This window comes from Chrysemys picta, chromosome 16 (assembly GCF_011386835.1).
Source record: "Chrysemys picta bellii isolate R12L10 chromosome 16, ASM1138683v2, whole genome shotgun sequence".
NCBI classification, from domain to species: domain Eukaryota; kingdom Metazoa; phylum Chordata; order Testudines; family Emydidae; genus Chrysemys; species Chrysemys picta.
The window spans coordinates 12,528,993-12,544,048 of NC_088806.1; the positions used below are offsets into that span (position 1 = coordinate 12,528,993).

Sequence of the window (15,056 nt, forward strand, 5' to 3'; positions counted from 1 at the left end):
CTCATCTGAGCCGTTTCATCTCATTTAACACTTCCCAAAGTCAGTGCTGCTCGGAAGCTTTTTGCCAGGACCGGGAAGGCCAGGATGGGAAGGTTCGGCTTTTAAAAAAACCTTCTCTGTCGCATGTACAAGACGAAATGCAATGAACAAAACCGAAAAGACCCCCCTGGGGGGCACAGAGACCGGGTTTGCTGTTCACAGTCTGTATTTCGGAAATTTCCACTGCTAGTATCCAAGTTCGTTTGTCAGCCTGAGAGAGAATTGGGAGTTTCACCTTTTGATACTCGTATCTCTTATCTGAACACGTGTGAACAAAGACACCTTGTATGTTGCTTCTCCCTAGCAGATGGGTTTGTTCGGACAACGGGAACAGAGAAGAGTAGTCATGGTGTTACTGGAGCGCACACTTTAAAATTGCCTCAACCCCTATCTCAAGGCCAGGTCAAGCAACCAGCTGGCAGTGCAGAGGGGAATTGGGGTGCCACCCAACATACCAAATGACTAATTACATACTTTTAAATTCGTTATACATATTTATTTGTACTTAAAATAAAAACACAAGAATGCTCCAGCCATGGAAGGGTTGCACAGCCGGCATTTCACAGGAGAACTTTAGATTATACTTAAATATACTTTAGATTCTAGAAAGTAAATCACAGAATACAGTAGTTTGTAATTGTCACCCCTCGCCCCCGGAGCAGAGCGGCGGCTCAGCTGTGGCCAAGTCATTCCCCGGGCTGCCGCTGCTCGCGGAGAAAAGATGCCGCTGAAGAGAGACCATGAGAAAAAACATCCCCCCCCCCCTTTTCCTTCCTTCTCCACCTCCTCCGCCAGCACCAGCTGGGCTTCAGAGCCACCAGGAGCTCTGCCCACCAGATTGTGGCTTTTCTGCTGTTCTGTCGAGGTCCCCTTGGATGTGCTGATGTGAGAAAACAGAAAGCTTGGAAGCCGTGTTAACTTCCAAGTGACAGGTGCCTACTGTAGTGCCGCACGCTTGGTTTCCAGCCAATGGTTCCCTTATTTCTTGGTGGCACATTAATTATTATTAATAACCAGTCCAGTAGAGCCTAGAAGCCTCACGTGAAGTCAGGCTAGCACGCTGTGCTAGAAGCTGTACATATAGAGTACAAAGAGTTTACAGAGGGCGGACGAAAGGAAGTATCCCCGTGATTTGGGGTCTGTTTACACTGGAAAAAGGAGGTGTAATTTCCGGCTTGTGTAGACATACCCGTGCTAGCGCTGATCAAGCTAGTGTGCTAAAAATAGAAATGGAGCCACAGTGGTGCAAGGGGCTAGCCATCCTGAGTGTGATCCCACCTGAGACCCTTGATGAGCACTCAGGTGACTAGCCCCTCCTGGTGCTCATGCCATTACACTTCTATTTTTAGCACTCCAGTTTGATCCGAGCTAGCACCAGTATGTCTCCTCCAGCTGGCCATGATGCCTCCAGCTCCAATGTAGACGTACCTACAGATGGAGAACAGAGGCACGGTCAGACTAAGTGACTTGTTCAAAGTCACTCAGGGAGTCACTGGCAGAGCTGGGAATTGAACGCATGTCTCCTGCTTCTATACAGTTGGATTGCTGCTTCACCTGGAGGTCTCAGGACAGTAATAGGCTGATTAGGCCTTGGAGTATTGTGTCCAGTTCTGGGCACCACCTTTCAGGAAGGATGTGGACAAATTGGAGAAAGTCCAGAGAAGAGCAACAAAAAGTATTCAAGATCTAGAAAACATGAGCTATGAGGGAAGATTGAAAATATTGGGTTTGTTTAGTCTGGAGAAGAGAAGACTGAGAGGGGACATGAGAACAGTTTTCAAGTATATAAAAGGTTGTTACAAGGAGGAGAGAGAAAAATTGTTCTTCTAAACCTCTGAGAATAGGACAAGAAGCAATGGGCTTACATTGCAGCAAGTGAGGTTTAGGTTGGATATTAGGAAAAAGTTTCTAACTGTCAGGGTGGGTAAGCACTGGAATCAATTGCCCAGGGAGGTTGTGGAATCATCATCACTGGAGATTTTTAATAAAGGTTAGACAAACACCTGTCAGGGATGGTCTAGATAATACTTAGTCCTGCCACGAGTGCAGGGGACTGGACTAGAAGACCTCCTGAGATCCCTTCCAATCCTATGATTCCACTGTTGTAAATGTCCTGTGTCCCATGAGCATGAGTCATTAAAGAGCTGCATGTTCATGTAGTGCATTGAGAGGGGAGATCAATCATTTGTCAGAGTCCCTGTGCGTAGAGGAATCCTGTATGTCCTGGTGTGGCCATTTCCTTTCCCTCCTTTCAGAGAAATCTTTTGCTATTTTGCACAGGACAGACCCAGGAGCGGGGACTGCCTCCATGTACCAAACACCCAGAGAAGCTGACAAACACCCTTAAGACCAGGCAGCCGTCCCTGTTAAAACCATCTCTCTTCTTCAGCTCAGTGACAGCCTGAATCGTCCCGTATCCCTGCAGAGCCCCAGGACTGGAATCAGCAACGGACCTCTCTGTAGGTAGCGGGAACGAACACGAACACGAACATTTACCTTAAAAGGAGCTAAGGTTTGTCATTCTGGTCATTTATCTTTGTTTCCCTTCTCTGAGGGGAGAGGTGGGGTTGGTGACACCTCCCCTTCGGATGTAGCAGCTCCATCCCCACTCACCGTGGGAACCTGTCTGTGCTCAGAGCTGACAGGTTGCTGCCTGTCCACCCATCCTACTTATCAGCTGTCTGTCGCCGGTTCCTCCCTAGAACATCTGGTTCAGCAATGGACTTCACACTTATCTCTTAACACCCATTCCTCATTCACACACAAAACAGGATTGATTTACAGAGAACATTTTGAACAGGAACATTAAATTGCAATGCAAAGGAAAAACAATTCTTGTATTCTTTTACTTATTTTAAAATGCTAAACCTACAACAAAGTGTTGACCTTAAAAGGTCTGTTACTGCCTTGAAATCAGTCCAGACCCAGATTCCAGCTGACGCATCATTACCAAATGGCCCATTAGGCCATTCCTTTCTGCTACTCAAAAAGGGTGGCTGGCGGGATATGATTATATGATACACCAATAGATTTAATACACGCTCCATTATTATTGTGATTATTTTTTATCCTCTATTTTAAATTATACAAAATACCAACCTAAAATGCTACTCGTACAATACCTCACCCTGGGATGTAGCACACCTCTCCCCATCTTTCAGCCACTGTGGAGACCTGTCTGTCCTCAGAGCTGACAGGTTGCTGCTTGTCCACCCATCCTGCTGATTAGCTGTGCAGGAATGAATCATTTTGCTAGTACATGTGGCACCTGGCAGAGCTGCTTTTTCCAGATGCATTGGTGGTATAGTGGTGAGCATAGCTGCCTTCCAAGCAGTTGACCCGGGTTCGATTCCCGGCCAATGCAAGGAGGTGTTTTTTGCCTTGCCCAAAATGGGTTTAATGTCAGTCACATTGGGCAATAATCACATTCCCAAATCCCAGCAGGTCATTAAACACACAGCAGAGGATGTAATGAGCTGTAGGAAGGGTCCATGTGTCATTGGAGAAAGCCAGAAACCTGGGGAACCGGCTTCTGTAGCGCCTTGTCTTGTTTGCACCATGCTCAGGGGAGAAAGTGCACATATAAAGTTTTGTGACACTTTTTGCTGCTACAGATTTTTTGTGTTCCAGTAATGATACTGTGTGCAGATGTGGTCGCCCCATCTCAAATATATATATATATATTGGAAAAGGTTCAGAAAAGGGCAACAAAACTGATTAGGGGTATGGAACAGCTTCCTTATGAGGAGAGATTAATAAGACTGGTGTGATGGGTTCAGTCACAGAGATCCCCTTGGGACTGTCACCTGACGTGCTGAAATTACCTCTGAGCCCATTTTCCCTGCCAGCTTGGGACTTCCAGAACCCTGCCTTGTTGAGCCAGACATGCTAGCCTGCTGCAACACAGACCCAGGGTCTGAACCACGCCCCAAAGCTGCAGACTTCACTGAAAACAGCTCAGCAGGTCACCTGTCTCCAGCACCCAGACACCCAGCTCCCAATAGCATCCAAACCCCAAATAAATCCGTTTTACTCTCTATAAAGCTTATACAGGGTACATTCATAAATTGTCCACCCTCTATAACACTGATATGCATACATATGATATACCCCAGGTATTAATCATTTACTCTGGGTTTATTAATAAACAAAAGTGATTTTATTAAGTAAAAAAAAGGAGGATTTAAGTGGTTTCATGTAATAACAGACAGAACAGTGATACTCTTTTTACATCATGTCCCAGTGACAGCAAAGCGTCACCAGAACTGGGCTGTGGGCTGCTGCGGTTTCCTTCCCAGATGCTGGAATAATTTGCAGCACGGAGACCTGACTCGGGGCTGATGAGCATGAAGATCTGAGTTAGCCGTTTGCTCAAAAGCTCGGCTTTCCCATTGAGGAATCAGCCCCCAGTCTCCTACAGGACAGGCAGGAACACTCACCCCTATACTAACGAGGAAGAAATTAGGAGCTGCTTTTGCACAGGCACAGAGGAGAATCAGCCAGGGAAGCTCCTCAATGAGCTGTGGCTGCCACAGACCCAGCTGGGACGGGGTTGGTCTTGGATCTGTGGGGGGTTCGCAGTAGAGGGAAGGGCCGAATTGGGGGCATTGTCCTGGGATTCCTAGGGGCTTTGCCAGCAGGCTGGGGGGTGGCATTAGGGTCTGAGCTGGGGCAGTAGCAGGCAAAAGCTTGCAACCATAAGCTAAACCCCACCCCACAATGCATTGGGCAGTGTCCTTTGCCTCAGTTTCCCACCTGGCAGTGGGAAAGTCTGACAAACAAATGCCCCTTTAACATATCACACGCCTCTCCCTCCATGGCACCCCACTCACAACTGTCTGTGCTGGGTTAGTGCAGACCCAGCCTTCAGAGGTGTGTTCACAGGGTTCACCTCCCAGCTCACAAGTGTCTGTGGTTGCTGTGCAGAGCTGCAGTTGCTACAGCTGCTTTTTTCGGCTGCTGGCTACTCGCTGCCTTTTCTGCCGTGTTCTGAGGTTCCCCTGCTTAACCCAGGCATTCAGTGATTTCAGCTCTTCGTGATTTCCCTGGGTAGCCGGGAACCTCACTGCCAGTACAGCCTCTGCCTTGGCTTTCCTTGCACCAGCGTCCTGACACCAGGTCTGAGACAGAACGCCCAGAGGCACTTATCAGTAATTCCACTCTGCTAATCACCGAACAGAAACAACAATTCTCCCTGGAGCGTAATTAGCTTTGTCTTCAAACACTGAACAGGTCAGATCACGTCTAGGACACATCAAGCACAATTCCCCTCCTCCTCCTCACTTTCCCTGTCATTTGGCGTCCCTATCCCCCTGGTCAGCGAGTAAGGCTCAGTTTAGGGCGACCTGTCTTTACTAGAAAGTTAAGGGTAACAGCCCTCCTGTGTACAATACTATAAAATCTCTCCTGGCCAGAGGCACCAAAATTCTTTTACCCGTAAAGGGCTAAGAAGCTCAGGTAACCTGGCTGACACCTGACTCAAAGGACCAATAAGGGGACAAGATACTTTCAAATCTTGGGGGGAGGCTTTTGTTTATGCTCTTTGTTTTGGTGTTGTTCGCTCTTGGGACTAAGAGGGACCGGACATCAATCCATGTTCTCCAAATCTTTTTGAACAAGTCACTCATATTTCAAACTAAGTAACAGCCAGGCAAGGCGTGTTAGTTTTATCTTTGTTTTCTCAACTTGTGAATGTTCCCTTTGCTAGAGGGAGGTTTATCCCTGTTTTGTTGTAACTTTGAAACTAAGGCTAGAGGGGGTTCCTCTGGGCTCTTTGAATCTGATTACCCTGTAAAGTTATTTTCCATCCTGATTTCACAGAGATGATTTTTACCTTTTCTCTTTAATAAAATCCTTCTTTTAAGAACCTGACTTATTTTTCCATTCTCCAAAGACCGAAGGGGTTGGGTCTTTGATCACTTTCTAACCAATTGGTGAGGGTATGATTCTCAAGGCTCCCCAGAAAAGGGGGTATAAGGGTTTGGGGGATATTTTGGGGGAAGAGGAACTCCATGTGGTCCTTTCCCTGTTTCGTGTTAAATCACTTGGTGGTGGCAGCATACCAGGTTTAAACCTAAGCTGGTAGAAATAAGCCACCCCATCATGCTGCGTAGCTAGGCGGAGTAGGAGGGTCTGTGCAAACACGGTCTGTTCCTGAAGTCTTTCCCCCAGCTCATCACTAGATGTGAGGGGGGAGCTCACTCAGACCCTGCTTACACTAACATATTTTAAAACTCCTCATTGTCCCTACCTCTGCTAGGCTTTCTGGCTATTCTGGAGTAGCTCAGATGAGATGGCCGAGTAGTTAAGGTGATGAACTGCTAATCCATTGTGCTCTGCACGCGTGGGTTCGAATCCCATCCTCATCGGCTGTGTTTAATCTTCTTCCCCTCCCATCCAAACACCCATCTCCTCCCTTTGGTACAGTGACAGACCAACCCATATTGCCTCCTGCAATCAAAAACCTTCCCAAGGTGTCAGACTTGCCTCCGGGATCCCTGCTTGAAATAAAACCAATTGAAATATGAGATTTCTAAAAAAGTTCAGGAGTCCAGTTTTTATCTCCAAAGGTAACATACTTAGAACCTCCTCCAAACATCCTGGGACTTCCCCCCAAATTATTAAAATGCCCCATCCACAGCGAGCCCATGACAGTGAAATACAGCCAGAGTGTCTAAGTCAAGCTATTCTGAAGCAGGCAAGTGAAACATTTTTCTCTGTGCTTCCCTTGGAGAGGTTTGTTTGCCTAGGAAAACAAAATCCCCCAAATTGAAAATTCTCTGCTGAAAATCCAGTTCTGCTCTGTTCTGGCATTTTGATTTGAATGTATTGTTGTTCTTCTCTTCTGGTTTCTGAATTATTTCAGGTTTTGGTTGGCAAAAAAAATCAGTTTTCAATTTCTAAGCACAAAGGGAAAAAATATATTGAAAATATCTACATTATACACATACATCTCATCCCTGGGGAATTAAGAAATGAAATGCTCCCAGCCCCAGTTATGAAGAGAAAAGAGAAGGCAGAGGGAGAGATGAGCAGAGCTTTTTATTTAATATGGAAATTTCCAACATGCTGTAAAATCCAGAAGCCGATTCACACACAAAAACCTAGCAAGAAAAACTCCCCGAAGGAGTCAGAATCACCTGCTGCTGGGGGGAAGGTGGGGGCTGTGGAATGGGATTGAAGAGCACTGTGTAGAGGAGAGGCTGTGGGTTGTGATTGAAGGGCACAGTGCAGAGAAGGGGGCTGTGGGTTGGGACTGAGGGGCACTAGGAATAGGGGGTTTCTGGGTGTGTGTGTTTTCCCTCTGTGCCGCCCCAGCCGTGCGCAGACAGCTGGCATGGCAAACCTCAAGCTAACCGCCCAATGACCACAAGATCTGTTAAGGAACAAAGGCACCCAGCCAGGTTTACTGTCAACAAAGCACGGTACTAGTATCCCGCAGATTCTATCAGACCACTAGTACACGTATTCCCGTACAATGGACCAGCTGAGTGAAAGGCGGGACTTTCTGTTCCTCCCTAGGCCAGACAGAGACAATCCCTCTGAGATAAATCTTTATACCCTGATACAAACAAGTTGGGGACACATACTAGATCTCAGAGCGCTCAACAAGTTTGTCAAGGTTCAAAAGTTCAAGATGGTCATCTTATCGCTGATCATTCCAGCATTGGAACAGGGAGACTGGTTTTCAGCCTTCGACCTCCGGGATGCCAATTTTCACATCTCAATCCTACCCGCTCACGGACAATTGCTCAGATTCACTCTGGGACACAACCACTTCCAATACAGAGTGCTCACCTTTGGGCTATCAGCGGCCCCGAGAGTATTTTCCAAGGTTCTCTCAGCAGTAGCTGCTCATTTACACTCTCAAGGGATAATGATTTACCCATACCTGGACGATTGTCTCCTCGGAGCCTGATCTCTCTGGGCGTCTCACCAAGTCACTGATATGGTGATACATTTGTTTATGGAACTGGGTCTACCCTTCCTAGCAGGACGCGATTAACGGCCCTGCACACTTGCGTTGACGCAGCCCCAAGAGTTCACTTCCTGACTCCAAACTGTTTCGCGACGGACCGGCAGACATCTGCTCTAGAGGTGATCCTGGCAATTACAGACCGGTAAGTCTAACGTCGGTACCGGGCAAATTAGTCGAAACAATAGTTAAGAATAAAATTGTCAGACACATAGAAAAACGTAAACTGTTGAGCAATAGTCAACATGGTTTCTGTAAAGGGAAATCGTGTCTTACTAATCTATTAGAGTTCTTTGAAGGGGTCAACAAACATGTGGACAAGGGGGATCCAGTGGACATAGTGTACTTAGATTTCCAGAAAGCCTTTGACAAGGTCCCTCAGCAAAGGCTCTTACGTAAATTAAGTTGTCAAGGGATAAAAGGGAAGGTCCTTTCATGGATTGAGAATTGGTTAAAAGACCGGGAACAAAGGGTAGGAATTAATGGTAAATTCTCAGAATGGAGAGGGGTAACTAGTGGTGTTCCCCAAGGGTCAGTCCTCGGACTTATCCTATTCAACTTATTTATAAATGATCTGGAGAAAGAGGTAAACAGTGAGGTGGCAAAGTTTGCAGATGATACTAAACTGCTCAAGATAGTTAAGACCAAAGCAGACTGTGATGAACTTCAAAAAGATCTCACAAAACTAAGTGATTGGGCAACAAAATGGCAAATGAAATTTAATGTGGATAAATGTAAAGTAATGCACATTGGAAAAAATAACCCCAACTATACATACAAAATGATGGGGGCTAATTTAGCTACAATGAGTGAGGAAAAAGATCTTGAAGTCATCGTGGATAGTTCTCTGAAGATGTCCGTGCAGTGTGCAGAGGCGGTCAAAAAAGCAAACAGGATGTTAGGGATCATTAAAAAGGGGATAGAGAACAAGACTGAGAATATATTATTGCCCTTATATAAATCGATGGTACGCCCACATCTCGAAAACTGCGTACAGATGTGGTCTCCTCATCTCAAAAAAGATATACTGGCATTAGAAAAGGTTCAGAGAAGGGCAACTAAAATGATTAGGGGTTTGGAACGGGTCCCATATGAGGAGAGATTAAAGAGGCTAGGACTCTTCAGCTTGGAAAAGAGGAGACTAAGGGGGGATATGATAGAGGTATATAAAATCATGAGTGATGTGGAGAAAGTGGATAAGGAAAAGTTATTTACTTATTCCCATAATACAAGAACTAGGGGTCACCAAATGAAGTTAACAGGCAGCAGGTTTAAAACAAATACAAGGAATTTCTTCTTCATGCAGCGCACAGTCAACTTGTGGAACTCCTTACCTGAGGAGGTTGTGAAGGCTAGGACTATAACAGCGTTGAAAAGAGAACTGGATAAATTCATGGTGGTTAAGTCCATTAATGGCTATTAGCCAGGATGGGTAAAGAATGGTGTCCCTAGCCTCTGTTTGTCAGAGGATGGAGATGGATGGCAGGAGAGAGATCACTTGATCATTGCCTGTTGGTCCACTCCCTCTGGGGCACCTGGCATTGGCCACTGTCGGTAGACAGGATACTGGGCTAGATGGACCTTTGGTCTGACCCAGTACGGCCGTTCTTATGTTCTTATGTCTGGAGTCACCATCTTCCACACTGCGATCGCCATGTGCTTCTCCACCGAGAGGGCAGCTCTCATTTGGATGTCCTTGCGCCTCAGTGCTGGGGCGAGCTCCGCAAACAGTTCCAGGAAGGTGGCTTTCCTCCTCCAAAAATTCTGTAGCCACTGCTCGTCATCCCAGACCTGCATGACGATATGATCCCACCACTCAGTGCTTGTTTCACGAGCCCCAAAGCGATGGTCCACCACGTGCAGCTCTTCCAGGAATGCCAAAATTAATCTAACGTTGCTCCTATCCATGGCAGACAGCACGTCAGGCAACTGTGAATTCTCTTGAGTTAGGAGCTTCACGATTAACGGCACTGCCATTCGGGATGTATTAAGGACAGTTAGCGGAGCATTGGAGAGCAGTGCGGGATCCAGCCTTTCACACAGAGATGACAGGGCCAACAACAAACAAGGGCCATTGAAAAATCCCGTGAAACAAAGTGTTGGGGAGGAGCCAGTTGTCATGGTACATGTAGGTATGAATGATATAGGGAGGGATAGGAGAGAGGTCCTAGAAGGCAAATTTAGGCTGCTAAGTAAGAGATTGAAGAGCAGGGACACCTTGTCTGAAATGCTTCCAGTTCCACCCGGAAGTAATGTTGATTTCTGCTCATTTATCAACAGGCCTAAGGCCCGACAGGTGGCCAGTGCTATGTCCATGCAGCATCCCACCTCATCTTGCGAACAGACTTTGATCAGGCAATCGTCGCGGTACGGATAGATGTGAACGCTTCGACGTCTCGGGTAAGAAGCAATCGCTGCTTTGTAAATACCCTTCGGGCCGCTGACAGGCCAAAGGGAAGCACAGTGGACTGATAGTTGTGTCAGCCCACCACAAATCGGAGATATCTCCTGTGTCCACAGAAAATAGAAATGTGGAAATAAGCATCTTTTAAGTCAAGGGCGGCATACTAGTCTCCCGGATCCAGGGAGGGAATGATGGAGGCCAGGGAGATCATGTGGAATCTCAATTTCTTGAAATATTTGTTGAGGTGACACAGGTCCAGGATGGGCCACAGGCCCCCTTTGGCTTTTGGGATTAGGAAATATCAGGAGTAAAACCCCTTCTACTTCAAATCCTGAGGGACCTCTTCCACCACCTCCACACGCAGGAGGCTTTCCACACCCCCCCCCGGACAATAAGTTGCTCATGAGAAGGGTCCCTGAAGAGGGATGGGGTTGGGGGGGTGAGAGGGAGGGAGGGATGGAGCAAAAACTGCAGATGTACCCCAACAGTCACAGTGCTGAGTCCCCAAAGGTCCAATGTTATGTGGGACTATGCAGTGCGAAAAGAAAACAGGTGGTCCAAAAACAAAAGGAAGGATCCTGGATAAAGTCTGGTAAGCCACCCTTGGGCACATTCTCAAAAGGCTCATCTGGACCCTCCAGGGTATCTACTTGAGCTCGACTGACAGGCTGAGGTAGAAAACGGGTTGGTGATGCGTGTAGCCCTTCCCTGCCTCGCGGCCTCCCCAAAAACCTTGGAGGCTGAGGTGGCCTAAAATGCTTCCTGGAGTCTGAAGGCATGATGGCCACTGGAGCTGCCGGGAGGGAGGCCTTAGCTACCGTCTTGCCCTCCTCCAGAGAACTCCTGCCTCCATTCCTGCAGAGGGGAGTCTCTGAATTGGGTTCTTCCACCTCCAGCCCCGAGTTCCTGGCGACCTGCTGCAGGAGCTGCTGATGAACCCTGAAATTCTCCGGTAGGAGCGGCTTCGAGGGACCTGCCACCGCCTCCTCTGGAGGGGGACGACGATGACAAGGAGAAGGCCAGCGCCATTGGAGGGACCGGTACTTCCTCCTCAGTCTGATCCGCTTCCGTCTGGCCCATTTCGGCAACCTCGGTGCTGGGATCAGTGCCGTAATCAGTATCTAGTCACGGGCGGGGTAGGGCCATGGACCGCATCTCGGACATGACTGAGTACGGTCCCTGGGAAGGGGCCCCTGGTGTAGGGCGAAACCCCCACGGGTGCCAATGCATGGGCCAGTAACCCAGTGGCCAAGGAGCAGCCGCAAAACCAGTGCTGAAGTCTGGTGCATGCATCAGGTACCGATACTTCTTCTGTAACACAAAGAATTCCACCTCGGATCCTCACCTGAATACCATGGGGGAGCCGTGCCCATCTCTGCATCCAGACTGACCTGGGGGCTTGGTGACCAATGCCAGGTCAGGGACCGCTGCAGTGGGGCCATGCAGCATTTACCCTGGAAAGGTGCCGGTCCAGCTAAGGAGCTCTCCGTTCTTTGCACCCTTCTGTCCCCGGTAGCCGTGGCCAGTCTGGCTCCTTGGGGAGTGGGTGGTATCAGGAGGGTCGTCAGGTCTTTTGCGGCCTGGAAGACCTCTAGAGTCGAGGGGGCCCTCAGGTGTGAGGCACTGTCACCGCTCCTGGGAGTCGGAGGTGGGTTCTGGATTGGTCTCGGTGCCCTCGTCGCAGACCCTGGAGCCGACCACGGCTCCAAGGAGGACGCGTGGCTAGGCATGGGTTTCACCACATCCGATACTCTCCGTGTGACCCGCTCCGGCACCAAAGAGCGCCCTTTTCCAGCGCCCATCTTCTTGTGCCTCTTCCTCGGCACCGGGGATGTAAAACGGTGTCGGGAAAGACATGATGTCAGAGACGGAGGCCGAAGTGCTTGGCGCCGATTCGGAGTGGGACGGCTCCGAGGACGGTCTGAGGACTGGCTCCGTCAGTAGAGCCTTCGGGCAAATGTCTCTCTCTTTCTGAGTCCTTGGCCTAAAGCCTCTGCAGATCTTCCACCTCTCCTTAACTTCAGCCTCCCCAAGGCACTTCAGACAGGCTGAATGTGGGTCGCTCACTGGCATAGGAAGAGCACGGATTAAAGCCTGGATCCCGAGGCATGCCCAGTCCCTGGGATGACATCCCTCTAAGCGCCGGACAGCTAACTACATTCTATACACTAAACTGGGAACTAAATGCACTAATTACAACTATCTACAACAAAACAGAGTCCAAACCATTAGTCCGGGAAAGCCTTGCAGGAGCAAGACGACGTTCCAGAAACCGTCACAAGTGATAAGAAGGTACTGGGGGGGCGCGGGGCCAGTGGCACCCCGTATATTGGTGTATATGAGGCTCCAGGGGGCGCTAGGGCTGGCCCTATGGATATTACTAAGGGGAAAATCTCCGGCAACTGTGCACATGGCATGCACACGCCTAGCACGGAATTGATATGAGCAAGCACTTGAAGAACTGGTTAATATCTAGAGGGAAGCCATGGCCTCTCCTCCTTGAATTAATAAAACGCGGGTGGGGAGGGGGGTCTTTCATTAACACAGACTTAAGGTTGCCTGGTGGGATGTCATCCTTTTGCAGAATCTTAACGTCAACCAAACTTCAACTTCTGAAACCTAGGAAATGTACTGTTCAGTTTGCTTACTTTCAGCCATGCCCCATGTAGCGAGTCGGTGTGGCTCCCCGCCGCCCCGGAGGGGGGCGAGCGCATCCGGAGGCCGGAGTGGGCGGAGCTAGGGAGCTCAGAGCCTGCCCCCCCAGAGGGTCAGGCGGCGACCCGGAAGTATAAAGGCTCGCCCTCAGAGCTCAGTAAGGCCCCAGCTGCCGGAGAGACTAGACGTCTCCAGCCTAGCTCGTTGCTGGGAAAACTCCACTGCCCAGGGCAGCTGCCAGGAGACAAAACACAAGCAGCTTTCAATTACCTCCGTGGAAAATTCCCAAGGTTAAGTGAAGCTAAGATAAAGGAAGGTGTCTTTGTTGGTCCTCAGATTCGTGAACTTCTTCGAGATGATGCATTTGACCATGCACTATTGCTGGACAGTGACAAGAGATGCTTCATTTAATGAATACAAGAGACAAGCCAAGAAGCGCCGAGTAGACACTGAATAGGACTAAACTATGTACATAATAGTTTTTTGCCTTTTGTTTCATAATACATTTTATTTATATAACCCTTTTGCTGATTTTTAAAGTGTTACATAAACAGGACAGGTGAAATATTATCATGTAAAGCAACCATAAACACATGAAAAGACCTAGGTTTACAATTTATGATTAAAACTCTACTATCTACACAATATACATAGACATAAAATGTAAAAACTTAAATATCTTAGAAACAGTAGCCAATCAGTTGTTTTAATTGTCATATTTGAATTCAGCACATCAAAATACATAATAAATAGCACATTTTATCTCTGAAGCAGACGACTTCTCAAAAATTGTAGACCAGTGTTATTTTCCTAATATGAAAGTGAAAATCAGCTAATTAATATATGAAGTAATGTATATAATATATAATTTTGTTATTATTTATATAGTCATGGAAAGTAAATAATACATGGAAGAAATGAAAGGGTTCTTTTTAACTGGCTTTTTTTTTTAGTCATCCCTGCTGGGGCCCCATCAAAACTGTTCGAATGGGCCCCGCACTTACTAAAGCCGGCCCTGGCCCCGCACCGTCGTCCCGGTGCGACTAACCAAGATGGGTCCCGACGATGACCCCAAGGCGTTCTTGGTAATATTCGAACAGGTGGTGCTGGGCGCGGGAGTGGCCCCAGGACCAATGGGCCACCCTTTTGGCCCCTACCTAACGGGGACTGCCCAGACAGCATACAGGGGGCTGGCTACAGAAGAGGCAAGGAATTATAGCCAGGTGAAGGCCGCAATCTTGGATGCCTTAGATGTCAGCCCAGAGACCTTTTGGCAGTGATTCCGAAGCCAGACGTACCCCACGGGCACCAGACCCAGGCTGGTGGTCCAAGCCCTGAAGGAGGCGTGTAGGTGGTGGCTACAGCCGGAAACGAGTACGGCGGAGGAGGTTACGGAACAAGTCATCCTCAAACAGTTTGTGCACATCCTCCCGAAGCGAGGACGGGCCTGGGTGCTCCGCCACCGGCAGGCGACATTAGCTGCGGCCGTCATGCTGATGGAAGACTTCCTTGCGGCCGAGACGCCAATGGGGCCCACCCTCCAAGCTCAAAACCCCGGGCCGGAACGCCTGAACACGGAAAGAAAAGGGGACACCCCAACCGGACCGCGGAACCTTGGCCGCGGGCAAGAGGCCTGCCTGGGACCTCGGCCCAGACGCCCGGAACCTCCCCGTCGGCCCGGACCGTCCAACCCCGTGCCAAGTGTCGTGAGGGTTCCCCGGAGTCCCCCTAGGAGTCCGAGGGGAGCCCCCTCCCGCGGCAGTCGCCCTGAACTCGGGCCCTGCTTCCGTTGTGGGAAGTCGGGACACTTGCAGCGGGACTGCACGGAAATGGACTTCAGCTTCGGTCAGGTCTGTGCAGGGGACACCAGGGCCCGGCTACCACAGGCTCCCAAGATCACGGTCCCGGTAGTTGTCAGAGGCCACCCCACCCAGGCCGTGATCGACTCCGGCTGTGGCCAGACACTGGTTCGCCAGGCTTTGG

General features: G+C 48.9%; 1 protein-coding gene and 2 non-coding genes across 19 annotated transcripts in view; all 3 read left to right on the forward strand.

The window, feature by feature from the left end:
- LOC103306853 (zinc finger protein 436-like) overlaps positions 1 to 15,056 on the forward strand; it is a 495,746-nt gene that overhangs the window by 304,663 nt on the left and 176,027 nt on the right. The gene's annotated exons all lie outside the window — the stretch shown is intronic.
- Positions 3,332 to 3,403, forward strand: TRNAG-UCC (transfer RNA glycine (anticodon UCC)). Its single transcript has one exon. It is a non-coding gene; the product is annotated as a tRNA-Gly (tRNA).
- On the forward strand, positions 6,326 to 6,407 carry TRNAS-GCU (transfer RNA serine (anticodon GCU)). The gene has a single exon. It is a non-coding gene; the product is annotated as a tRNA-Ser (tRNA).